This window comes from Haemaphysalis longicornis, unplaced genomic scaffold, assembly GCF_048455015.1.
Source record: "Haemaphysalis longicornis isolate Haplotype H1 unplaced genomic scaffold, Haemaphysalis longicornis Haplotype H1 scaffold_1, whole genome shotgun sequence".
In the NCBI taxonomy this organism is placed as follows: domain Eukaryota; kingdom Metazoa; phylum Arthropoda; class Arachnida; order Ixodida; family Ixodidae; genus Haemaphysalis; species Haemaphysalis longicornis.
Window position 1 is genome coordinate 10,512,817 of NW_027526203.1, and position 27,292 is coordinate 10,540,108.

The following is a 27,292-nucleotide window of genomic DNA, read 5'->3' on the forward strand; positions in this document are numbered from 1 at the left end:
GCCAAAAAAAGAGCAGTGAGGCTTTTACAACTGACCATGGTTCAATTCATGATTTTCAAGTAAATCCATATAAGAAAATATCAATGATTCCGTTGTTAGGTTTCATACTTGTTTTAATGAAGAGATAAAATAAAGCGTTTCTCAATTCAAAACACCAAACTTAAGGAAGAGGTTAAAAATGTGAATTTTGAATCATATGATCTTACAAATATGTAGAATCTGGTACTAGATGCTATTTGTAAGATCATATGATACAGCTAAAGATTTCCATGCGTTACAAGCGGCCTCTCTACACAAAACAAAAGGGTGCTAATTACTGAAACCACAGCCACCAAACAAACTTCTGTATTCGGAATCAACAGTGGCGGAATCAGGCAGAATCAGTGGTGCCCCACTCACCCTGGCGAGTACGCCAAGTACCTTCTCATCACGCTGGTAGTACAGTTCGGCAGGGTTGCTGCAAATCCAGCACACTGGCTCCAAGAGATAGTCCTCTTCCCCACCTTCCTCGGCCTCAGGCTCTGAGTCTGCAGAGAGCTCATCGCCTGACTGGTCAACACTGCAAAAACAGGGAGTTTGCCGACAATTTTTGCACCTTTGAATCACACTTCACCACACCACAGGCACCGCTGCAGCACATCCCCTATTCCCGAACAAGCTCCTTATAGTATTGCCGTCATTTGTTTTGTGTATTTCTTTTGTTTTGTATTGTCTTGTTTTGTGTCGCCAACTGCTAATGACTCTGAGCATAATGCCTCGAGATGCTGCTAGTGGGTTGGCCATTTAGAGCAGACACTGACAAGCTCCGAGAGCCAGTGCTATCATTCTAATGGTCAGCAAGGTTGTTCTAATGATTAGATCGTTCTCATGATCAACGTTGCTAACATTCTAATGATCCTCTCAGCTAAAGAGCACGATAGTACACACTTTGGACTATGCCACAACACCCACGACCTTGAGCTGCCTTCTCCTTAGCCTGCTATAAAATAGCAGTGCGACTAATTTCTGCGAAGGTGAAGAAAAAACAACGAGGTAATGATGCATCAACTCTGGTGCACTAAAGTGCAAAATAAGGTAAAGCTTGTAGCACACTAAACACAAATTCCAAATCTATATCACGTAAATTTTGTTTTTTGCTCACCCATTCTCCTGAGCCTCCTTGGTCACATCCCTGAAAGGGCACCTGCCATCCCTCCGCCTCTTCTCGTCCTCTTCGGCCTCTCCTCCCGGAGGCCGTCCTTTTTATCCGAGCACTGCTCCATCCTGCGTGAGGAGTGAGATCTGGACGACATCCGGCTGGAGCTAGATGAGCCAGGACGCGATGGGTCTCGGCGGCGGCGGTCCTGAGGAGATGGAGACTGGCTCCGGTGTGAGGCTTGCTGTCTTGGCTCGTCCCATGAACGATACCGTGCATCACGCCACCTGCTGCTCAAAGAACTCCGGCAGCACTGTTCCCGACTGCGGCTTCTCCGCCTTTCCCGAGACCTGTGGGCAGAGTAGCAGCAGTTTTCAGCTTGGACAACACACGCAAGGCCTTATACCAATACTGTGACAAAGAGAGTGATGCGAATTGAGTTATGCAAGAAGCACAACCCTTCACACCTATTCCCATCGATAGTATGCTATCGATGAATACAAATTTAAATTTTGGCATTCTCCAAGCACTTCTGAACCGCTAACGCCATTCAAATGGTAAAGGAGGAAGTATTTTGTCAGTTTCATTTTCGAGTTTTGTTTTTCCGCCGCGTGGGGGATTTAAATGTCCTTCTTCGGCAGGGAGACGAGCTCACGTGATTTTGGTTATGGCGTCGTCGTCGCTTGCCACCGCTTCGTGCAAACGGAGAATTTCGGCGGATTCCGATGCAACTGAGCTTGAATCTGTGCATGATGGTAGCAGCACAGACATAGAAGATGACTTCGATTCGTCAGACTTTCCTATGGTCAGTGAAAGTGCGTCAAGTCACCCCGGACCATCACCAGGTGTGCGCCCTTGAGTTTCGCTTTCTTCTCCGGTTGCTTTATTGTGGGCGCGTGTTGTTGTAAACAGATCCAGCCCTGTTCTAAAGGCCACAGCTCTTATCAGCAGGGTGTCGACTTCCATTTCGCGCGGACTGCACAGAGTCGAGTTTTCTCCACAAAGACGCCCCGAGTTGACCTTGGCATAGCGCTCCGGAGCAGCGCGCGGCTGTTCGTGTTTATATTTATATTTTAGCGCGATACTGTTATTAGGCTCATTTTTCGATTTTCCCGTGCCTGCTAGCCGTCGGCTATCAGCCATGCCCATCAAGCGTCCACGGAAATACGTAATCGCTGCCACCCTCCCAGAAGCTATGACTGGGACAGCGATATGCAAGTGTTTCCCTAAATTTGGTATATGGCACAACGGCAACTGAAGTGTGGAAAGGAGAACAATGATACTATGGCAGAGACGAAAGAAAGTACACGCATTTTTGGTAGGTGCTCTGCCTGCACAGCAAAGTTCGTTCTACACCCTGTCGGTGGTTGCATCGCAGCATGCTTGGCAGACAAGGCCACCAGCTGTGCCAGAAACTGACGCCATCCCACCAAAGCACCTCTCCATCGGAAGATAAAAATTAAAATTTTCGACAATTCAGGTGCCAAAGCCAGACCCGGGCTACGAAACGCGCAGCAGTGGAGGGCTTCGGATTAATTTCAACAACTTGGGGATCGTTTAGTGCATTGAAATATCGACACAGTGGCGTTTTTTTTCTGCGTTCACCAGAAAACCTGCTGCCGCGACCGGGAATTGAACCGCGTCCTTGGGCTCAGTAGCACAACACATTACCGACCGAGCCACCACGGCGTGTTTACCACCAGAACTGATGCAAGCACCAGCATTGGGTCACGAAACTAAAACAGAGGGCAAAAGATTAACGCCAATCTCTCAAAAACTAAGGTAGGCATACATTACAAGCAGATACGCACTTTTAAATAAAACGTGGTATATAGCATGTAATACATGAATTTTCCAACTACTTTCGATATTCCCGCGGTTCTATTTCCGCTGCAAGCTGTGTTTCCCAAAAGACGGAAGGCGCCACGGGCAAAGTTGGTAGTCATTCTAAAAATAGGTACGGATATCCTACCGATAGCAGTCATGTAAGAAATCTCAGCGTGGCCTTAGAGTCAAGCGACGGAGCTGAAGTCACAATTGCCAGAAAAAAGAAAATCTTTAACCACTTGGCCACATTATGAAACGGCTAACCAAGAGGAGAGCAGGAATGAGGGAAGCAACGACAAAACTCGTACAGCTACTGATCCCGCGTCGGATTTCACTCAGCCTACTGTAACACTATCGTACCCGCACCAAAGAAGGTCAAATGAACAACATCACCAGGACAGCATATAAGGCAACCCTCTACCTCGCAATTTTTAGCGTGAGACGAAGTGACAACGGTGGGCCACCAGGGTAACAGAATGGACAGCCAGAGACGGGTCTAGAAGAGAGGGAAGGGAAGGGAAGAAAATTCGGAGGCAAAGAATAAACTCGGGCAGCGCAGCACAGGCACGAATGAAGGTGAATGAGAGAGACCTTCGTCCTGCCGTGGACCTAAATTGCCTGTTGATGATGTTGATGAATAGGTCCTCAAGTTGGGTCTTTAAAACACAGTTTAAGAAACCAAAAAAACCGCTTACCTGGCACCAAGGCGTGGCTCGGAAAACAAATTCGGGCCGGGCTATCATTTAAAATACAGGGCCTCCCCCAACCCTGAAATTATCGACTGCACACCATTACAGTCATGTCACCGATCCAGCTGCTCCACATAAAAACTCTCTACCCTTACATTCAAATTGTAAGAGTTCAAAATTTTCTATGTGTACCCTGTGCAAAGTGGCATTGATGTTTTCATCATGTTGTTTTTCTTTTTGTAACTTTTTTGGTTTTGTTAATTTTTTATAAAATTTGTATTAAGTCTGTTGTTTGAAATTATTACTGTTAGAAAGCCCCATTCTTTTTCTATCATTCTGTATCTTACACTTCAGCATCACTCATTGTCTGTAGCAACAAAAAAAATATTTCCTGGAAGACCCAAAAACACCTTATTTTATCGTGGTCATGAAAATGTTAAGAGGGTGCATCAGTCAAGTGACACCATCATCACCCTGGCTTTGCACAGCCTACACATGCTGTCAGCACAGTGCTCTGGACTGAATTCTCTGTAAAGGCATAAATAATTTTCACAGTGGAAATAAATTCTAAAAAAAAGAGAAAGGAAGGGGGAACTAGGTACAGTCGAGCCCACTTATAACGAACCTGAGCGTCACACGGCCTCCATTCGTTATATCCCAAAGTTCGTAGTAAATGGACCACAGTAAAAAAAAATCAGAAGTCAAAACACAAATTATTTTTTTGCAAACAAGCCCGTGATGGCTGTCTGTTTCTGCAGTGCAGACTTGATGAGGGCAGTCTCCAGTTTATTTAGAGCAGCCGCGTGCTCTTCGCCGAGGCCCTTGGCGTAAACAAGTTGTTTAAGGTCCCCCATGTAGCCCATTGCAACAGGCGCGCTTATTGGCGCAGGCACAGAAGTTTCGTCATCCGCGTCCGATTGCTCCGCATTGCTCTTGCCCCGCACTTCATTACGGTGCCCTCGTCCGTGCACGGTTCCACAGCGTCAGCGTCGTCATCGGCACAAACGAAATCATTCCAGCCGAAGTCATGGCCACCATGTCGAAGTCAATGACTGGCTGCCACAAATCGCCGCCGGAGTGACCATCAGAAGCATCAGGCTCGGCTTCAGGTTGTGTGTCGACGAAGTCGGCCTTGCACAAACAATTCCGCACGCAAGTGGCTGCCACCTCCGACCAGGCAGCGTTTACCATCTCTACAGCTGAATACAGCGAACCTCGAAGCGGCAAGTTGGCTGCCGGGCGGTCAACAGCTATGACCAAGCGCTCCACAACGCGGCGCCTATACGATGCCTTAAAGGCACGTAATATTCCCAAATCAAGCGGCTGCACTTTCAAAGTGGTACTGGGTGGCCGGAAAAGCAGGGTCACTGCCGCGAGAGAAGTTTGCACGTGGTGCGCAGAGCAGTTATCTATCCCGAGCAGCACGCGCCTGCCTTGCCTCTGCATGTCGCGGTCGTAGTCGCTCAGCCAATCCACGAATAAATCGCGCATTATCCAAGCCTTACCATTGTTCCTGTAGCGCATGGGCACATAGCTTCCTAAAGCAACCCAGCTTTTTCTACTTTCCGATTACGAAGGGCACGCGGCGGTCGCTGCCATCCATGTTAGTGCACAGAAGAGACGCGCACTTTGCTATGCTTCCCGCCAGTGCATGTGTCGCCATTCACAGCGTGCGTTTTATCCGGCAACATCTGGTAAAATAAAGCAGTTTCATCTGCGTTGTAGATGCCGCGCTTCGCGTAGCTTGAAATAACTTCTCCGTTTTTTTCAAGCCACGCTGCAACATCTTGGTCACTTGCGGACGCCGCCTTGCCGACAATCAACTTAAAAACAATGCCGTGCCGCACCTTGAAGCGATGTAGCCAGCCATTGCCTGGGCAGAAGTCGGGAAAATCCCGATTTGCCTGTGAGGAGGTTCGGGAAAGTGACCTGCGCCGGCAGAGCTGGGCAGAGACCGTCATTTAAACCCACAATGCAGCGCCGGCCGTTCGCTGTAACCAATCGGCAGAACTCAAGAACATTCGTTGTACGTGGAATGTTTATGCCATTGAAGTAACGTATATTTTGACGGTCACGCGCGTTTTGTTCGTTTAAGCGAAAGTTCGTTTTAAGTGGGGCCGTTATATGTGGGCTCAACTGTACTCTGATCTACACTTTAGTAAGGGGCTTTGAATTAGGTCATACCACCCGAGGTACTTCACTATGTGGTGACATCTTGTACTGTCGTGATAAATTCAAATACAAACAACGGTGCGCGTGGTTTCCAGTACGTGCTGCCCTCCCTCGTGACGGGCCGTGTATGCACAGCAGGCATAAGGTTGGGAAGGGCCACTGGTAACTTATTCTCACTGTGTGGGCGCAGCCCCTCGGTTAGAATGCAGATCATATGCTAAAAACCACGCGCTCGTATTTCAATTTACCACAATAGTCCAAACAGGCACCTTAGTCTACTATTGCCTCCACCAAAAATAGAAACTCTGGGGTCAAGAATCCAACCTATAACCCCATCCTTAACAGTATGCGCTGGGTAAAGTCACGAAATTGTACACCTCCCATATCTAGTGCAATGATTAACCACAAAAAGAAGTTTTCTTTTCTTTTGTTGTTAATCATAGTTGTATATTATAACATGACTGTGATGAAGAAGTTTAGTTGAATTGGCAGTATGTTTACGTCCTACACTTTTTCTTTTGCCTTGTCTGTGGCGCTTTTATGTTGTACCAACCTCCCTATGTCTTTACATAAGCTCCAATGCTCGACCCAAATTATTTGCATAAACATGACTTCTCACATGCATCCTCAGGTTTCAATACTTCCCCAATCAAGGGCACATTCCTTTAAGCTCATCAGCACCGAGTAACAACTCATTTTAATCTTCAAACTAAAACACGTACAGATCCAAAGGAGGCAGTGATGCGATGCTCCAAGGCATCCCTCCTCGTCCTGAAAAGCAAGTCTGAATCCACTTTCGTCATTGTTATGTCCCGAGATACCAAAGACATCTGATTTTTAGTGCTGCTTTTTACTCACAAAATTAAACAGCACTCAAAGCAAGCAAAGTGCATTTTTGGATTGCCCCATAAACAATGCTCTCAATGCAGGTAAATACCAATACCAGGCATCAGAGTTCATTAGCACACAGTCAGTGCTAAATGCCGCGACCTTTAGGACAAGCTACCATAGTCTCCCAATGGCTGGAGTACAACCCCTAGAAGTCAAAAAGAGGGAAGACAACAATTCTTTTTTCCCATGCCCTTACCTCAAAATCTTTGCTGCGTAATATTCTAGCGCTGAATCCTTGGCTAGAAAACACTGTTGAAACAACCTCGTCTGCATGCTCATACAATGAGTACCAAAGGTCAAATAAAAACACACTGGTTGAACGGCTAGCCCACAATCAGTGGAATGCAGAAGTAACAAGCCCGCAAGCAAGCCTAAAGATGTGGATTAAGGGAGCGCCTATTTGAAAACGGGTCGCTGTGGCACCCAATGCATCTTCATGATGTTCTGCACTTCATTATGCACGGCTGCTGAGAGCCCAAAAGTCGGCCGAAAACATAAAATCTCACAGTAAGATAACGGCTGCAGTGTCTTCAGTGCTTTAACAAGTTTTTATTGTTTTACGCATACAGGCATAGAAAATAAAGCAAAGAATGCAACCGTCTGCCCTTCCAACTTATTTATTTCCCTTCGGCATTCCCACTGCTGGGTATGCATGCAGTCCCTGCTATGGTACTGACACCCATGATGCCCGGAGTGTACCTTCTTTATTCCCATTCTGCACAGTACGCAGTCCCTGCTGAGCAACTGGCATCCTTGGTCGTATACCCATGGAGTAGCACTAGACTGTGGGCAGACAAAATGGCAAGAAAACGCACTCCTTCCCTTTTGCCCCCAAGGTCCCCACGCTTTGCCCGTACCTGCACTGTAGCACGGCCTGGGCAGTGCCCTGTACGGGATGGATGGCGGAATGCTGGCGCGGGTCACCGGGAAGGGCGGCGCAGCCATGGGGGTGGCCCAGTGGGGGATCGGGGCCATTGCCGGACTGGCCACCCAGTACAGCGCCGCCGCTGCTGCTGTGGAGGCGCCAAACTGCTGCTGCTGTTGGGAGCCACAGGAGGCCAAGGTCGCACGGACCAAGGCATTGGGAGCCCCCTGGCTGGCCAGGCTGAGGCTGCGGCAGGAGAGAGTCACGTGCCAAGCCTTGGAGTTACTGAAGCACAAAAGCACTACAGGGAAACACGAGGGGCTACTTTCCACACCGGGCAGCTGGTACCACCATGGCAATAAGAACTGAAGACAATATGTCCCCCGAAAAATTTTAATATTTTCTTTCCCCTAACTTGCTTACGCAAAAAAATGTTCGCTTTCCTTGCGATGCCTGTAACAATGGCGGTGTCTGTTACCTTCTACGCGCCGAGCATGGTGTTTTTAAAAAGGCGTTTACAGCAATGGGACAGCGAACAGCTTGGAAATTTAAGCAGCCAGTAGCAAAATCATTTTCCATCCGTTAAAAAAAAAAAAAAAAAACAGCCAGCTGGAGCTCATGTTTGTATCAGAAGAGGCAGTGAAGATTGCTCGATTTTAACAGAGCTAATCGACAATCGTTTTCAGCTTTTGTCTCGTGTTTGTGAAATGCCGGTGTTTCCAAGACCGTGCAGCAGCAGTTAAGCTTACGCAAGTGCGCGGTAAGTGAATCATGAAAGCATGAATGGACTCAAGAAGCGGTAGCACTATTTTTCACTAAGCGAACATCGCGACGAGATTAGCGCTCTGTCCGTGAGCAACAACGACCTCTATCGCAGCGATCGCAAGACGGAGCAAATCCAAACACCTAGTCAGAGATACAACGGCGCTACAAGGCATGCTCAGTAGTCGGCCCTTTGTTTGCACAGCAGCCGTAGATTTGGTGGATGCGGTATACAAAAACACCTTCGCCCAAGTTTATAAGCACGCTTTAGTAAAGAACACAGAGTTTCAAGTGCCCCACAGCCGTCATATCGAAACATTGCTTTGGCGTGTGATACCCGAACTGACAATGTTTCGACGCTTAGAATGGCACTCGGGGCCACTGATGGAAATAACATCTAACGCTAACTGAAAGTAACTATGCTACTTGCCTGGGTTGGTTCATCCCCAAGTTTGTGGTTTCCTGTGATCTGCAATACAGTTCATTCAGGCAAACATAGCAGATAAGGCGAGTTGCACACGTGAAGCATAGCAAGCGGCCTTTGCGAGGCGCGGAGCAACTGATCGAGCCGACCAGCCGACTCCCCGCCTGCGCCACAACAGTTATGGCAGTTATGGTCCCTGCAAGGAGGTTGTCAACCTCCTTGGGTCCCTGCCATGGTCCCTGCTCACTCCGCGCGCGCGAGCGCTTGCCCAGCTTGCCCGCCTGGCCCCTGGGCCTGGGCATGCCCCTGGGAGGCTGGGTGTCCCCGTGTCCCTATCTGCACGTTGCGTGCGAACAATATTTATTTTTAGTTCGCACGCCCTCTTCTAAAAGGTCACTTTCCCGTGGAGCTTCTTTCCTCCATGTCTCTTTCCGCTTAGCTAGCTATGGGAGGTAGTAGTCAAGTCATTACTGTAGTCACGATAAATGTTAATGTGCATTCCGAGTCGCAATGCTGCGTGTGAGTGCGTGTTTGCGCACGCGCGCGGGGGCCACAGCGGGGGCGTTTGCAGCGTGTTTGCAGCAGAGCCTTCTATACAACTAGAAGGCTCTGGTTTGCAGGGGTTTATCAAGGATCATGATCAAGGAGGTTGTATAAAACTTCTGGAGTGGAGGCCGCCTCCCATACCCGCCAACGCGGGGAGCGGGGAGGTGATGCCGGGAAAACCGGTCGGCGGCCATATTGCTATGGGCAGAAAGGGCGCGCAGCTGGCATGGGCGTTGAAGTGCTTTCGTGTTTTTTTTTTTTTTTTTGGTTTACACAGGAGATACCGATAGCTAAGTTGACTTTGTCGATGAGGATGCTTGACGGCAGCCTTAAGTTCGCCTGACGCGTTAGCTGCTGACATGATTCAAGCAGCGAGTTAAGCGGGATTCACACGACGGAGAAACCCTCTCACGGAGGCGGACGGATATGTGACGTCAACACCACGTGACCGGATTTTCCGTCTTGGTGGCGCATCCACACGTGCGGAGCCAACGTTTATAGAACCAAGGTCAGTTTTAAAACTCTCCGCCTCCGCCATATCAGCAATACGGCGCCCGAGCGACCCACAGCGCTAGGTGGCGTCGCCGTCGCAACCGGCTCCCTTGAGCCGCTGGGGAAGCACGAGCGAAAGCAGCGCGGGCCGCATCTGCACTGTCGTTGCGAGCGTAATCGCGAAATATGCCGATCGCCGTGTTTATAACCTTTTATTTACGCTTGTAAGTGGTAAGTCTAGCCACATGTCACCGGAGCTACGGCGCTCAATCGGCGACAACCATTGCGCAGCAGCCGCTTGCATTTCAAAGGCCGCGCGGCTTCCGCGTTCGTTTAGAGCATCGTCTGCCATTTCACATTACATATATAATTTACGTTTCTTGTTGAGGCGGCTGCATATTCTAACCCTCTAGGCAGGGAATGTGGCTGGTGCATTATGCAGAGACATTGTTGAGGGCTGGCAAACATTGTCATCATTTTGTTAAAAAAATTAAGCTTTATCGGTTGAATAAAAGAACCAAAAAGTGGATATTTTTTTTAGTTTCAAGGTAAGGAAATATTTTCACGGGATATCCCTCTTGGCGAAAAGAATAGGCTGTCAAGTATCAGCTTCGCGTAGTGATGGGGCCGAGAAGGGAATCAAGACGAAGACGACGATCGCAGTGCGCCCGGCACAAACCGTATCTCTGTGTCTCCGCTGCAGTGCCTAGTAACTCTGTAAATAGTGCAGATACCGCTATTATAATCTCGTCTACTTCGTGTCATTCCTTCGTGCCGGTAAATGAGATTATAGTAACTGCATTTACGCTATTGACAGAGCTTCTTGGCACTGCAGCGGAGACAGCAGCTGACCAAAATTGTTACTTCTTCCCCGATTGAAACACTTTTAAACGAAAAGAATTGATTGATTGATTGTGGGGTTTAACGCGCCGACGCAACGCAGGCGATGAGGCGCGCCGTAGTGGAGGGCTCCGGATTAATTTTGACCACCTGGGGATCTTTATCGTGCGCCGAAATCTCGTACACACGGGCGTTTTTGCTTTTCGCCTCCATCAGAAAAGCGGCCGCCGCGGCCGGGAATCGAACCCGCGACCTCGTGCTCAGCAGCGCAACGCCTTAGCCACTGAGCCACCGCGGCGGGTTAAACGAAAAGAAGCTATCCCTCTAATTTCTGAACAACAGCAAAAAAAAAAAAAACATAACTTCTATTGTAATCTCTGCCAACATTCTTTCGCCAGCTCGCCAATGGAAAACGAACTCGTTCCATGTCTCTCAACGAAGGTTTACTGCTCGCTGCCACCACGTCTAAATTTGCAGCACTTTCTCCGGCTGCACCGTTAGCGCTTGTTTTGGCTTTCTGTGCAGACGAGGTCTGTGCAACAATCTGCATGTTTCGGTGTGGAAATTTCTTTCTATTTGCCGGCGGTTTGGATAGGTGAGGAAGCAGGTTTGGAAATATTTTCGGGACGGCTCCTTCGACGAGGCTCCACTTTCCTCACTCAGTTTCTCCTTTTTAACTGTTAATGAAGTGGGTGTAGCTCTTTGCTATGTCCTCAGGGTGAAAATTCACGCCACACGCGCGATTTGGCTGAGAGGTTTCGGTCGAGACACGCATTGGCACGGTACCATATATCTACACGAAGGCCGAAGTAACTTGAAGTGCGAGAAAAGCGCCTTGCCTTTGAGTTTGGTTTCCCCTGTAACCACCCGTGCAACCGGGAACACAACACGCCGGCATAGTGCTCGCCTAACCATCTACAACCGGAGTGCGCACGCACGCACGCGCGGAGACGCTAGCCGCACAACGGCAGGTGCATCCCTCAGAACGTGCTGACCTCAGCCACCCGGTGCTCCGCGCGGGTAGAGTGAGCGCGGGAGCCGGGTGCGACTGCAGCGCCATCAATGCGGCTTGGTGCGGCGGCGCCGGGAAACACTTCGAAGTTTTACAACTGACCTTGGTTCTATAAACGTTGTGCGGAGCTGCGCGGAGTGAGTAGCAGACGACAGCGCGGAGGAAGCGAGGGCGAGGCTCGCTTCCTCCGCCCGAGCCTCGCCCTATGTGCCAAAAACTGGTTCCATTCCCTACGGAGGGACGCCGCCGCCGAGCGAAGACATGCGGTGGAATTTTCTTTCCCGGAGCATCGGCGGGCGATCCGCACCGAGGGGCGGAGCCTAAAACCGGTCACGTGAGCGGCTCCCGCGGGCCAAAAAGAGAGGGGTTCTCCGTCGTGTGAATCCCGCTTTAGCGTTTTATATCTCTGTGGGTGGTGAAACTTTTGGTTAAAGGGAAGGTGAAGCGGTTTTAGAATTAAAAGAAAAGTTGACTAGCAGCAAGTACACATTGAATAGTTCATGTGTACGAAATATTTTCGCAATGCATGCAATAGAAGCGGCGCAATGAGCAAACAAAAGTGGCCCGATGCCCCGCCCCCATCTCGCCGCGCGATGCCGGAAGACCGAAGAGCGCGGACGAAAACCGGCTGAAAAACGTCATACCTGGACTTCCGGCCGGATCGGCTGCCTCGGCCATGCTCTTTTCGCCGTGTTTCCTTGAGAATGATACTTGTTGTTGTTGTGGTTGATAGCACTCATTTGTACAATTTTCGTGTTCAAAGAGTATGCACGAACGCCAAACGAGGCATACGTTATCATGCCGTATTCCTAAGCAGAATAATGCCACGCCGGGATGCTTGATAACATACGGAAGCGACAGCCGAGGTGGCTGTGCTTGATGACAGAGAATACACTACACTACGTTAAATACTTTGTAAACCGCTCCAATGCGTTTTTTTTTTTTTTTGATGCGACGGACGTGAATGTTCACATTAGATTCTAGATTTAGGAAAGATGGGGAATACTGCTGTACTTTGGCCGGGGATGTTTCGTTCCATTCCAGAAACCAAGTCACATTAATTTGTTCAGGAAATACTTGTTTCGTTAAACGCGTCGGTTTTCTTTCCCTATGGGCTCAGGACAGTGTTCAAAAAAACAATTTTTTGGCGAAACTAAAACAAGGGGCCAATCCTGATAGAAGTTCTCTCCCGGCTAAGAGGTAAACAGTATTCCTAGAAAGTAAAAGAACCAAGACAACCAGATTACTTATTTTGCAAGTATACATGTCACGATAAGGTGATGTTTGTCTAGAATTAAAAAAAACACCACTCCGAACCACCACCGTGCCATAATTTGTGTTGACTGCGGGGGCCTAATTTTTTGCCAAAGATTCCGCGTGGCTGCATATTATAACCTGGCAAGCACTTGTTGTCACTGAACCTCAAGTGTGCTCCAGTGATAGTCGGTGATATATATAATGATGATACTAAAAAAATTATGAGCGAAGAGTAAATATACGGCCTCTGTCCGACTAGCGCGGTAAATGCTTAAATCTAGAAATGCTGAAACAGGCCAACGATTCATTATCACAAACGTTTGGTGATCGATTGTTACCTAAAGTAACGTAACTACAACGTAACTGCCTTGTCCGACTGGTCTGTTAATTATAACGAGGTGGCCGTAATATTGTAGCAAAATGCGCAACGCACAAGCGAAAATCAAGCCCTACTACAGTCAATAATGCTGAGCAGGCACTAGTATGCTGCAGTGTTTTCAGAATAAATGCATGTGAAGCAGTAAGACGACACTTATCGAAGTCCAGCTAGCAATCGCGGAGGCGCCGTAGCGCCGCTGCCGAAATGACGCGCGCGTGTGGGTGGGTCTGTATACGGGGGTGAGTAACGGGGCTGGGGTGGGCGACAACGAACAAAGGAAATGCGGAAGCAGAGTCTGCTTGTTGGTTTATACGTGTACTGGCAAGATGTGTGTCGCATATACGTTTACAGCGCCTGAACGCTATTTTTCCGCGCAGTGCTCGTACGTGCTTTTCGCTGGTAGATTGTTTATAAAACGCCCATTAATCTTCGGCGTAACTGGTTTTGTGTATAATAAGAAACAGTTAAGGCAGTACCTAATATTAACATAAGGTATAAAATCCCCATATGCTGGTTGCCTAATTCAAAAATATTTTGATGGAATTCCACTAGTCGACGTCACAGTCACTGCTTTGGGGTTCTCTGTCGTGTAAAGCAAATTTAAGCTCCAAGATAATTGAACCAACAGCACGGGAAATTATAAAACAAACTTCCAGTCATGTGCGAAAATTAAACTGCAAGCTAAATTGCCGCAAAGGCAACCGTGCGATCGTTCGCAATGCTTCCGACAACCCGCGCGGCCGAAGGGTGTCCTCCTTTGATGTCATGACTGGCGCAACCAATCAGGGGCGTCAAAAGACGAAAAGCGCGCGTCTTTCAAACGGGGCCGCGCTTTTTGCAAGATATATGCCACTTGGACTCGTGTACGATAAATTTCAATGTGATATTCGGAATCAGCACGCAAGAAACTACATAACTGTTAATCTAACTCAAATTTTTTGGAAAGCGCTTCAGCTTCCCTTTAAGAGCCGCGGTGAAGGCCGCGCTCGAGAGCCGTAATCGCGGGAAATATCCAATAGTTCTGTGCTAAAAACCCCACTCCTGGTTTCATTTCAATAAAGGTTTATTCGGTGTAAGGCTATAGGCTGTCTCTTACGCACTGAAATTACATCGTGTTGCTTGAATGACAGGATATGCCTCCTGAAAACGTCTACTAGCTAATGCCCGCATTTCGCACTGCCCAGTGCGGAAACTCCGGTTCCAGCGTAATTAGTTGAGGTTTGCTTCTACCAGGAGTGCCGGAATTGATTAATGTTAGTTATGCAACTTTCACACCTAAGCAAGCTTTGACGGAAGAGTCAATCCAGTCTACTTGTTTTTAGGCAGTGCTGCAAGTAAAGAGGACATTGAAGTGTTTGCATGTTTTGCGCATGCAATTTTTCCGGTTTATACCACATCCTCACTAATTGCACATGCACAAGGCCAAATTAAATAGCATGCTGAGTTATTATGCGGCCCACACTTCACAATTTCCTGTGTCAGCTCAATACTGCCATTTTTAGCTTTTCCTTGTGTTTTACAAAAGATATAAGGCGTACATTGAAGCTAGTTGGTTTATTGAGGGTGCATAGTCAATATCATTGACCTACTTCACAGAAATGAAAAATTTAGCTTGAAAATGAATTGAACACAGTCAGTGGCCGTCTCTCGGCTTCCAGATATCTCGCCTAACAGCACGTTCTCACGCAAAACGAAGCGCTTCATTTTTAGAAAACCTGCGACAAGGGCAAACACGCATATGTTGCGTAATGGATACAAAAGCGCCACATTTTCAGCGTTTGACGTGTGCATTTTCATTTCCGTGCCTCACTCCCGCTGTTTCTTTTTCGTTTTTTTTTTTTCACTTTTTCAGGACGTTACCCAGAAAAGCCTTCTGTAAAAATTACAAAAGCCCTGTATTGTCGCGTAGCAGTAATATAGCGATGCAATGCCGTTGGAATTATTGATCTACATTCAGTATTAGCTGCGCCAGAAATGCACCTCTCCCCACTTGCCGATCGACTCCTCCTCCCTTTCTGCTTCCTTCAAAGCAGCTGGAAACACTGGGAATAGCCATGTGACATCGCGACGCTCTACTTCCGTTCTGCGCTAGCTACATTCCTGCGCCTAGGCACGCGTCAATCGCTGCGGACCCGCCTTTGCCGCCTTTGCCTCGGGATCGCGCAGGAAGGAGGAAGGGTAGCCGGAAGCCAATGGCAGTGACGCCGCCGGCGGCCGAACTCGCCGGCGAATCAGGGGGCGCCTTCGCCGTTGCGTCATCCTCGATCGCCATTGCGTCAGCCGCGGTCGCCGTTGCGTCAGCCGCGGTCGGTCGGCTCGCTGCGGCGTCGCGCTCATCGGATGAGAAAGGCGATCTTAAAAAATTGCATACAAATTATCCGTACAATGTATGGGGCTCACACTTGGCTCAAAAATCCCCCGTTATGTGTTCTACCACCTGAACGCATTTGATTGCCACCTTCACAAAGCTTTTCGGGGTCCCTTTAACCACTCACATCGGTACCGCGTAGCCTGCTATTGATAAGAAAACTACGCGCATTAGGTTAATAATGCCGTTCACAACCTCGCTAACCGCGTACGTTTCCGCGCGAGTAGCTCCTGCTGTGATAAGAAAACCATGCAGAAAGGCGAAGAATGCGGGAAAGCATTGCCTCGAGGACTTGTGCAAAGCTAAGTGAAATGATGATGATGGTTGGATGTTTATGGCGCAAGGCCAACTGGTGCAAAGAGTGCCAAAACAATAGTCATATATGAGGGGTGAAAGCGAAATGTCTCAGCTAACTTCGCCTGTACCACTGAATCATAAAAATCGTGCGAGTACTCGCCAAAGGCCGATTGAGCGAAAATGAAATATGAAACGGAAGTGCCGTGGCACATCTCAGTTGCTGTCTGAGCAAACACTCTGCATTTAAATTTGTGCAGAAGGATAAATTGCGGCACACATAATATAAACGCGATTTCGCGCTGTCAAAAGACTACTATAACCACCGCAACTACGAGTGAAAACATTCGCATATCTGCGTAAAAAAATGTGTTAACAAGTCGGTGGAAGACCGCAGCTACGCCGATTTTTCCTTGAAGTGCACTACCAGTACCAGCCGGCCCAAATAATGGGCAAGTGTACACTGCGAGACATAAAGCGAACAGAACCCAACGTGATCCCCGATGTCTTCTTTCCGCGGTTAGCGCAGCCGAATAATGCGACGCGCAAGCGCATCATTGCTGATTTCTACACCTTTTTAGAGTCCAGGCAATATTCATACACGTCATAAATGCCCACGTGCAAGCGTTCAACATCACCATACGTGCAGCGAGGAGCAGGCAGAACGCGACGGATGCGGTGCGCCTGCTACGACGGAGCGAGCTTTTTGCGGCCGTCGGCGTCAGTTTTCGAGCGCCATCACCACTCCAGAAGTTTTTGTACAACCTCCTTGGGGTTTATCCATGGTTTATCCAGAAATTTTTCCATGGGTTTATCCAGTGGGGTGCTCGTGTTTGTAGAATCATTTTTTAGGGGGGGGGAGGCCGAAAATCCTCCTAGGGGGTGTTGGGGGGTGTGTATACTATAAATCAGGGTGTCGAACCGGGACCGGAACCGAACCGAAAACCGGAACCGAAACAAAACGTGCTGTTGGCCTAGTTGGTACCTACTGAATGGGAAGCTTATCGCAAAAAAGACGAGGACGGTGGCAAACGTGACAGGCGCTACTAACAACTGACTTTATTTCGGAAAGCACAAGCATATATAAAATAGGCATGCACTGTAGAAAAAAGAAAGGAAGGGGAAAAAATATACATCACAGGCGTCTGGCGAACATCAGAAAGAAGTATATAGAAATGCACTTTCCTTATCATAAATAGATAGCGACGGTACACTTACGCACATGGGCCATTTTCTTTTTATGAAAAAAGCGTCGGCAACCTCACGTGCGGTAGCATCTCTGCTCCTTTTGATTATTTTCGTTTTGTCCAGATCGGGTTTACAGACAGAATCACAATCTTTACAATGTTGTGGCAAGTGCGAACCAGTTCCATTTTTCATCGACAAGGCATGTTCTCTCAGGCGGTCATTGATGCATCGGCCGGTTTGGCCGATATCGGGGATTTATACACACACAGCTAGGGATTGACACCCTTTCGGCCCTGGTGGTGTCAATTGACGCCATCACCTAAAAGGTCCTATAGTGCACAGAGAACAAAACCAAGACCGATAGTTTTCTGTGGAATTGTTCTTTAAGAATACCTATTGCGACAGTTATCACTGTTGTTTCGTTATAGCCATGGAGGAAAGAAAAGCTTTTTTCCTCCATGCGCTGGACGCTACAAAGAAAAAGACGCTCCGGTGAAGACGAAATTTCAATTTCTTTCTTTTTTGCTGCCGATTTTCTAACCATCGGAGCAGGCTTCTGGAGGTTCCCCTGCTACGTCTTGGACTGCCTTTAACTGTACCGGTGCTTTTGTCGTTTGGGGGCACTAGGCTGGGCCAATGCCATAGGGACGTGTGCAACGCCATCAACTCCTTCATTTCGGAGACAGCTCGTCTGCAGTGTTAAAAACATTCCGATTAGACTGACTTTTACTATAGTTTTCCTACTCTTCTCTCTGTTTTTTTTTTCGTGTTTTCTGTCTCTCTCTCTTTCTCATTAACCTAGACCAAATTCTTTCTTCTGCTCCATTATTTTGCCTCGCATGATTGATTGTAATGAAAACATAACTCTTCTTGGCCAATCCCCCTAAGTGGGTATGCGCCATTTTTCGGGCCACCACCACCACCACCAACACTGAGTCTGAAAATGGCTGTCCGAGTTTTATTCGCAAGCTTGTAAATCTATTAATACGTGCACTACGAAGCTCATTGGCGACTTGCAGAGCCCCTAGTGGCCGACGCCTGTGGGTAGTACAAAAGCAGACGACCCTCACCACCCTCCATGCGTTTTCAACAATGTTGCACACGTTCCTCTACAACAGGAACGAAAGCTCGTTCCTCGTTCCTTCCCAATTTTGAAACGAGTTCCCGATACAAGTCCCTTTATTGCGAAAGGAACGCGTTCCAGTTCCACTTCAAACATTGTAACGTGTCGTTACATTAACATTACATTTCATTTTTTAAATTAAAATATGGTGTCGGATAATCCTGAGGCGAAATGAAGTGATAAACTAAAACTGACGTCGAGGTTCCTCTTTTGTCGAGGTTCCTAAAACTGACGTCGAGGTTCCTGACGTCGAGGTTCTTAAAACTGACACAACCTCTCTCACAACCTGAGAGAATATGAATATGAACACCACCGGCAGCAGATTATCTGAAGACAAACAGGATCCAAAGAAACGCTCCTAGACGAATTGTTTCAGGGAGCACCGGACATGTATAACTGCGACTTTGGTACTCGTCTACTATATGCGCAACAGCTTGATGTGGGCCAGTTGGTTCGACATGATCGCAGAGTTTAAAGGCACAAGAAAAAACACGGACACTAGAAGATAAAACGAGCAAGACAAACGAAGCGCTCCGTTTGCCTTACTCGTTCTTTCTTCTAGTGTCCGCGTTGTTTCTTGCGCCTTTAAACCCTGTGATAATTATAGGTGCAACACGGGTGTAGGTAAAAATGGTCCCGGAAAAAATGGTCCCAAATCCAAGGTAGGAAAAAATGGTTCCAGAAAAATTGGTCTCGAAGCCAAAGGCAGGAAAAAGTAGTCTTGCTCGACTGAGGCCGGTTAATCGAGCCAAGAACGTTTGTTTTACCGAAATTCAGGTTGTGCTGCTTTCATTGCATTTCCCATATTTATTCTCTATTTGCCGTTACGCTAGCTTAATCGACAGATGTTTCCCATTGGTGACGTCTCAACCACATATGGCACGCAGAAATCTAGCTCAGCCCATCTCTGGTTTAAACCCGCACGTTGCGAGGAAAGTTTAAACCGCTGCCACACAACCTCGGCAGGTGAAGGTATACCGAAAGGAAAAAACAGGATGCTCCTGGTGATGTGTTGTGAAAGGAACGAGCATCAGAGGGGGCTGCCCAGGAGTCTAACCGAGTGTGGACGAGGGCAGCCGTAACGTTCATACGAAAGTTCAAGGCATATCAACCTAAAATTTCTCCTTCACATTCTGAGAGAGTTGTAAGCACCCCCTGCAATATTTTACGTTTTTTCCTTTAACTTTTTTCTTTCACTCTTTGTTGCTGTTTGTTGCTCTGCGGACCGATATGTCCGCACACAGAAATGTCCGCACCGAAACGTCCTAGAACCGGGACGACACTGTGCGCTTCTTTAGTGGTGCTCCCACGGCGTACTGTGCAATTTTCACCGATACTGTGTTCGACTAATCCGTCCGTCCGTCCCGTCCCGTCCCGTCCCGTCCCGTCCCGTCCCGTCCCGTCCCCCGTCCCGTCCCGTCCCGTACCGTCCCGTCCCGTCCGTGCCAAATCCTTCGGGCCTCCGCATGAAAGATTCGGCACAACCGGCAGTTGTGACTCTGCGACGGTGCCAGCGGCCCAACCAGCTGAGCCAATTCAAGGGGTGTGTAGTCGTTCCTATGTTCCTAAGGACAGCGTACGTATAGGGTCGTGTCTTGCCCCAATATTCAATCACCTCCTACTCGCACGTTTCGACAACTTCATCAGTTGCTTCCGTTGCTCCGCACTAACGTCATTAAGATTTTCCGCTACATTGACGACTTCCTAGTGCTGTAGCAGCTCAATCCAGAGGGCACTATACATCAAGTTGAAGAAGTGTTTTGAACTCTTTCGCTCCACCCTTAATGTCTTTTCGTAAACAATAGAAGCACCGGTCGGGGGATTGATGCAGTTTTTGGATATGGAGCCCAAGGTGAACTGTGACCATGTGTGTTGGATCTATTCCCCTCGATCCAAAAGGACTGCTTCACTTCACGTCAGCTCTCGGGAATGCGCTGCAGCGCTCGTGCACACACCAAGGTGAGGCGAGTTTCTGTTCACAGGTGGAGCGACTGAAGGAAGCAGGGTTTTCTTGCGACCTTATCTTGGCAGTTGGCAAGAAGCTTCTTGTCGAGTCACGCCCCAAGAAGATGAGGTGCGAACGGGACAAGGGCGACAAGATGGCCGTTTTATCTTACGTCCACAATGTTGGGTACAGGATCAAGAAAGCTAAGGAAAAGGTGGGGGTTCGTGTTGTTTTTTTCGGCACCTAACAAGCTACACAAGTTGTGTAAGCGTGTAAACTCTGAAGAAAATAGACATGCGGGGTGCTGGAAAAGACACGAGAAGCGCTTTGTTAACTCTTCTTGAACCGCGCGGTTTTAAAACTTAGACAAGGGAAGAGCACACAAGGATGGGACTCGCGCTTTGCCCCGTCCTTGTGTGCTCTTCCCTTGTCTAAGTTTTAGAACAGCGCGGTTCAAGAACATGTATAACCAACTAGCCCCCGTTTTAGCCTTGCTTTTTTAACTGTCAAGCTGCGTCGTCTACGAAACACCTTTGTCTTGTGGGTGATCGTACATTGGCCAAATGGGCCGATGCATTAATGATTTACTGAGGGTACACGCCGACAGCCTCCGCACTTTTACCGGCAGCAACCTGGCCACCAACTGTAAAGACTGCAAAGGCTGTGCGCCACGCCTCAAAGCATGCAAAGTGACAAAGCGTTACAGGAGTGCGTGCAGCAAGGAGATTTTTGAAGCGTACGCGATTCTGAAAATCAAGGCGAAGATTGCGTCAGTTCACCGTCAGTGTCCCTACTAAGCACCGAGATCGCGTATCGTAACGGGACTCTTGGGGGTGATTTTTAGTGTCCTTGGACTACCCCGGCCCTCACCTTGTTTGTTTATGTGCGAAGCAATTGCACATGCCTAGTGTAGGGTTCTTTGCCCCCCGTGTTGCGCTCAGTCTTTTGGCTGTGGTTTTGGTTTACCTTTGTTCTGTGCCCTAGGTTACCGCAGTTTCCTTAATGATGTGTTTTTCACTAAAATAAAAAATCACTTGCTAGTCTGCACCCTATGTGTCTATTTGTCTTCTCTTGTGTCCTTGTTTTATGTGCAGTTTTCTTTTTTGTACATTTATTAACTTTGATAAAGCTTCTCCCACCTTCAATTGGCCTTTGATTTTTTTCACTAGCGTACCAGTCAGCAGAGCGTTGCATGTGTGGAATGAGTTAAAACAGAATACAGTCTACAAACTAACAAACTAAAGGCAGATATTTCCAGGCACAAACGGGTCATGGCTTAGTTTCAACTGAGCAAACAAATTAAGACGACCCGCTGGCGGCCAGAAGACTATACGCTGGACCGACTGACTCTGTCGGAGGGTCGGCGAGCTGCACAGTAGTGCAGCCAAACCATCTTGTTTTGATGTCACACAAAATGTCAGGAAATCAGCAAGAAGGATGCGGAGGAAGGCCGCATTTCTGAATTGATAATTTCTACCGAATAAATTCACGTAAATGCCGCGAGTGGTGAAAATATGGCCTAGAGACTCCAGACTACAATTCGCACTAGTATTCCTGCAATATTTACAAATCACTTCAGTGACGCTTAAAAAGGGGTATTAAAAAAGACGCACACACACATGCACAAGAGAAGATAACAAACAAACAAACCCTCAGTTCCTCAATGTTGTTCCAAATCAACCGGGCTGGGAGGCGAGGCGTGGGGATGACTCCTGAGGCATCTCAGGACCTTGCGGACTTTGTCCCGCTCCCTGGCACAGCCCGGCAGCAACAGCAGCTCGCCTCCCTGTTGTTAAATCTGGCCACTCTCCATGGCCAGCAGGCAGGGCTGTCAGCCACCTCCAGGTGGTGTTTCTCTGCTTGGAACCCACATGGGGCACAGGGCGGCTGAGAGCTGCTGGAAGGGGAGGAAAACAACTAAGAGGAGCCCCAAAAGCAGCATCCTGGGCACACAGAAATGTTTAAACAAGTAAAATGCCTTCGGTACAGACGAGTTTCTGCCACACAGACGTCTTTTAGCAGTGACTATGAAATGCCTCAGGACAAGCACCAAAAGAGTTCATGCGATGTGTACATACACCACATGAGCCAACAGATCATGAAGGAACTTGACTTTCATTTAAAAAACGACTATCGGGGTAGCATTCAATTCGGTAGGCTACAGAACTTTTCATGAAACCAGAATGAACGAAACACAGTCACTTAGTGGACAGTTTGATGTACACGAAAACAACATCCTGAAGCTAAAACGACTACATGTCAATAAAACACAATATGACTAGATTCCCTGAAAACACCTTTGAGCTTGTTTAAGTAAGCAGAAAATGTAACGAAACAAAACAGACACTTGTGCTAAACCCACGTTTCTCTGGTTAAATACGCATGAAAGTAGAACTATCGTGACAGGTCCAAAGTTGTTTTTTGTGCCATTTTGTCCAGTGCTGCCACCATTCTAGCTTTACCCTCAGGTAAAAGAGACTGCCCACTTTCGACATACCCGAAGCTCTTGGACTTTATGTCGAGGCTAATTAGATGCTCCGTATTCGCCACCATGTTATTTTTGTGGTCTCCACTTCTTGCTGGACCCTGTCTCGGGCATCATGACTAGGACCAGCCTTGGCTGGGTCAAGACACCACTGCTTAGCTACCTGAGCTTTTCAGCCGCAATGCGCTCTTGGCAGTCTTTGCTCGATGTTTGTACTGCTCTCAAAACCTCTGGTGTCACATTGAAGCGACTTGCATCTCCGTCAAAGCGCTTGAAGAACGAAACAATGTGCCTGATGCCATGAACAGTTTGTATCGCACACTGAGCCCTTTCATTAAGGTGCCGGCAGTTCTTATTGAAGCCCATTTCCCGAACCGCTTTTCTATGTGGAATGCACAGCAATGCCTTCACTAGCCAAGCCAAGAGAGGGAATTTGGTTTTGTTGTTAGCCTCCTTCTTCTCAAAACTCTGCTGCCAATACTCGTTAATTCGTGTAGACGGATCTGATCAACATGTTCAAGCTGGACGAGCATGTATTCATCCATCAAAGTCAATTCATCGGTTAGATCACTTGCAGCACCCTAAAATGAGCTCTAGAGGACTTTTCTTTCCTCAGCTGTGGGCTTAAGAAGCTCAGGCTCTGCAAAATGAAAGGCAGTCGTTGAAAGGCAGTTGTGCAGAAGGCACTCAGCACATTTTATGTAAAAACTTCCTTCCACTTCATTTTACGTAAAACATGCCTTCAACACCCGTGGCGTAAAGGACTCCTCCCACCAGAGCCAACACATTGCGGAAACCCGGCGAAACGAAGCTTCGGTACAAGATTGGCGCAGACTGCTTGAAATGAAGAAGGATGTAGCAGGATTTACCTATCGGCACGGTTCGGCGCAGATATCACATCACTGGTTCGTTGCCCTTGAGCTCCCTGTGTCTGGGCTCCCACTGCGGCCGCAGCCAGGCGCCCCGATACAGCACTCCATGCACCACGAGTGAGCACAAGTCGCCCTCCGGATGCGCAGCAGGGCCACCCGGGAGTAGCATTGCAGGGCACAGCGCTGGGGTCAGGTCCAGGCTGACACCCACCAGCTCGGCTGTGGCTGAGGATACAGCACACTACAGCAGCGCCTGCCGGGTGACCTCCCCTAGCATGGCGCCTGCTGAGGCCGAGCCCTGTCGCTGCCTCACAGAGCCGCCCGAATAGGCCAGGGTGTGGCCCTTCAGGTCATCTCGGACGATGGCCCAGGCCAGCTGAGCTGCCCACAGTGGGGCCGTCCGTTGTTTGCTGCGCTTGCCCAGGATTTCCAGTTGCACCTCGGCCACCAGAGCAGGAGACCAACCAGGGCCCTCCCATCCAGAGGCCACCACCTGGGACATTTTATGATTACTGGACCAATAGGTGCAAATAGCAGTTCGGAAGGGGAAAACACGCATTTACCTTAGGAAATAGGATATAACGGTGTGATAAACATTGCTAAGCCACAAGTGACAAAGCTCTGAGGTTTGCAAGCCCGTCGAATTGCCCTGCAGCTGGCTAAACAGCAACCACTTCATCTCCCAGGTACGACGCTGAAATTGAAGCCTTTGTCATCTCCTGCCCTAACATCATTTTGACGCCACTTTAAGCCACTCTAGAGTACATATAACAACCTAGGACAACCCAATGAACGTAGTTATAAATATTCCTATGTGAAACCTGAAGACAAGAAAACTAGACACAAGGGCAGCTCTATGCAAAGCGGTAACATGAAGGGCAGTGAGCACAAATTGCACAGCTTCTCTCTCATTTAGTGCACACAAATTGCATACCACATCCTGCCAAAACCTGATGCACCCAGAATAACCAGTTAATTGCACTGTAAACACATCATGGGTCTGCAAGGAAAATTCCAACTGCAACATCAGCTATACACAAAAAGTGGTTACCTTCTGTAAATGAGAAACGTCCTAATTGACCCTGTGCAAGCGCGGCTTGGCCTACTCACACATGGACAGGTTGATCAGCGACACCTCCTTGGCAGCTTTGTTGACATCCAGGGCTTGAAAAGGCGCCCTGAACGCACCGACCAGATGCCGGCAAAAATGCGAGATAATAAAGTGTACACAACTAAAGCACTGAGAATTAAAGCAGTTTGAAACTTAAGGTAAGCAAAACTTACCTCGAGGTAAACAAGGATGCAGAGGGGTTTTACTACTCTAACATGAAAATATCCTACTGCACAAGGACAAAAAAGAAGTCAAAAGCTCATTCACCGGCCTTTGCCTGTGAATGAGCTTATCTTATTCAAAAATCTCAAACCTGCTACAGTGAAAGGCTTGGAATGAATAAAACTCTAGGGCAGTGCCTTGAACATGCACACAATATTTTGGGAAGGTCTGGTACTATTCATAACTCAAATGTGAGTTAGCAGAAGAAAACTAAAATATGTCAGACACTAGCAATACCATTGCAAACTTTCTCCATAAACACACGTTTGCAGCTAGATAATATGCCATTCTCCTTTTGTCATACTGTTTTATGTGACAGGAGACAACTAAAATGGAACAAGCAGTAAGGCAAATGTGCAGTCTATTAGCTTCATTTTTAGCTCAGACAGAAATTTACTAAATATGCCCATCATGAATATCTCAAGACAACTGATCACATCAACAATAAATGCAGCATGGAGATATGGTAACGGTCAGTGGCAATGCAAATTGTCTTAAATTGGCCCCACTCCAGCTTTATTTTTGGTCCAAATTACAAAATCGCACGACATGCATTTCATACGGGTTTTTGGAAACAGATGGTGTATTAACTCCAACAATTTGTGTTCAGAACAACGACAATTCCTCCGTCATTTCCATTGTTTTCTTTGGAGTTATGAGTAGGATTATTGTATTGTTGAGTTTTAGTTTGTGGACGCACCATAATGCGCAACAACTGTCTAGTATTTGTAATGTCCATGCGCTAAACTGTGCTCTTAAACGCACTGACCTATGTAGGATTTTATCACATCAAAGGGACCTTACAAACGATTTCTGATTCAGTCTCTGTAGTGACATGCGTTATCTACTGGCTATTTTCCGGAATCTGTGAGAAACATTGCGTACATGCGGACTTACTACAGACTTCTTGCGTTTTTTTTTTTTGTTAGTGTCATCTTGGTAGCAGTGACAACAGACAATAAGTCGAGCCTGGAAGAAACTACAACTCTGTCTGGTCAACGTGTTCTCAGACGCTTTCTTTTACTATTATTTCTTCTCGGCCAGTGCGTCATATATAATCTGAGAATGTGAGCGAAAAACAAGAAAAACGGGGTTACAGCATGAAAGGCGCCAACTATAAAAAAAAAAAGTACAGTTGCTCCCCCCCCCCCATCGTTGTGCTGTGACACCACCGAAATTTATTAAAGTTTTGTGCATCACTAGTCCATAAAGGCTCAGCGCGAGCTCGGCTGATAGCCTGTGCATTCGTTGTACTGCTTGTACCATTTCAACAGTTTTCTTTAACGAGAAAGGTAATGCCAAAAGTTTGCAAGCCCAAGCGTGTACTTCTTCACAAATTGTGGTGCTGGGCACCGGCGTGTGCTGCGCACAGAATTCGCAAACTACGGTACTGTGCAGTGATAGCTCATTAACGATGACCGCAAGAAACTCTGCTACTACTTATCACGCTAGTAGCTACTCACCTTTGTTCGTGCCGAGTCGTTTCCGGACGCTTGGGGAACCGTGGCAGTCTTCACGCATACAAAGGCTTGAGCAAGGTATTTTGGAGATGCATTTAAAACACAATTTACCTATTTACTCTCTCAAAAGCATTCTTTTTTGCGCAAACAACCTTACACACGCAAGAGCAACTCTTTGGAACGACAAACGCGACCAACGGTTGTTGTGTTTGAATTGAAGCGACAGAGGAACCCCTGGTGGTGCTGAAAACTACTACCACAAATGCATAAACTAAAAAGTAAAATATTTTCACTTAATAAAAAGCAAAAAACGTTTTATAAGCCAAGATTTTTTTAAATGCAACAAATTACTCCTTTATTGCAATGTTTAACGGCTTTTTATCTTTTTTTTTGAGTGAGCACTGAGCGCGCGCTTTTTGAAGTTTGCAGCGGTTCGGTTCTACAATGTTGGATTGAATCAATTGGAGTTGCGCCTTTCAAAATGCTTCTTTAAGTCTTCGGTACTTTTCCCATGCGTTATCGGGCACTCTGCCTATCTTCGGCACCGTGTGGAGCAAGGAAGCAACGAGTTATTTTCCAGAAAGGTGGAATAGGGTCGTCTGCTTCGCTGAACGCTAGCGAGCCTTTTTGGTGGAAAATAACTTTCGCTATCCCAAATGTTCCCAGTTGGGTGCATAGCTGTTCATTTTTTTAGCTCCGGAAGATGCTGCTTGATGTGTGCATTGTGAACGCGAGCCTAGGCCATAATAACTAGCTAATCACTAGCTCCCCCTTTAGTGCTATTACGCCGACGCAGCGCAGCTCCAGTCCAAGCGAGGTCTGGGACGCGCTCGTTAGTGCGCGTGGTTCAACGTTCAACTGGTTCAACCAGGTTCAACTCCACAGTTCCACAAAACATTGCAGTCCGATTCGCCTCGCCATGCCTCTTCAATG

The 27,292-nt window shown here is 47.7% G+C and overlaps 1 long non-coding RNA gene across 2 annotated transcripts; it reads right to left on the reverse strand.

Moving 5' to 3' along the window:
• Positions 1-399: 399 nt before the first annotated feature.
• On the reverse strand, positions 400-26,548 carry LOC144175096 (uncharacterized). 2 transcript variants are annotated; one of them, XR_013323612.1, is made up of 7 exons: positions 26,363-26,548; positions 24,677-24,744; positions 23,564-24,059; positions 21,860-22,103; positions 7,572-7,825; positions 1,142-1,485; positions 400-559 (listed from the first exon to the last, which is right to left on the reverse strand). It is a non-coding gene; the product is annotated as an uncharacterized LOC144175096 (long non-coding RNA). The 2 variants fall into 2 exon arrangements; XR_013323611.1 differs by having other exon boundaries at positions 21,860-22,106.
• Between the last annotated feature and the right edge of the window lie 744 nt (positions 26,549-27,292).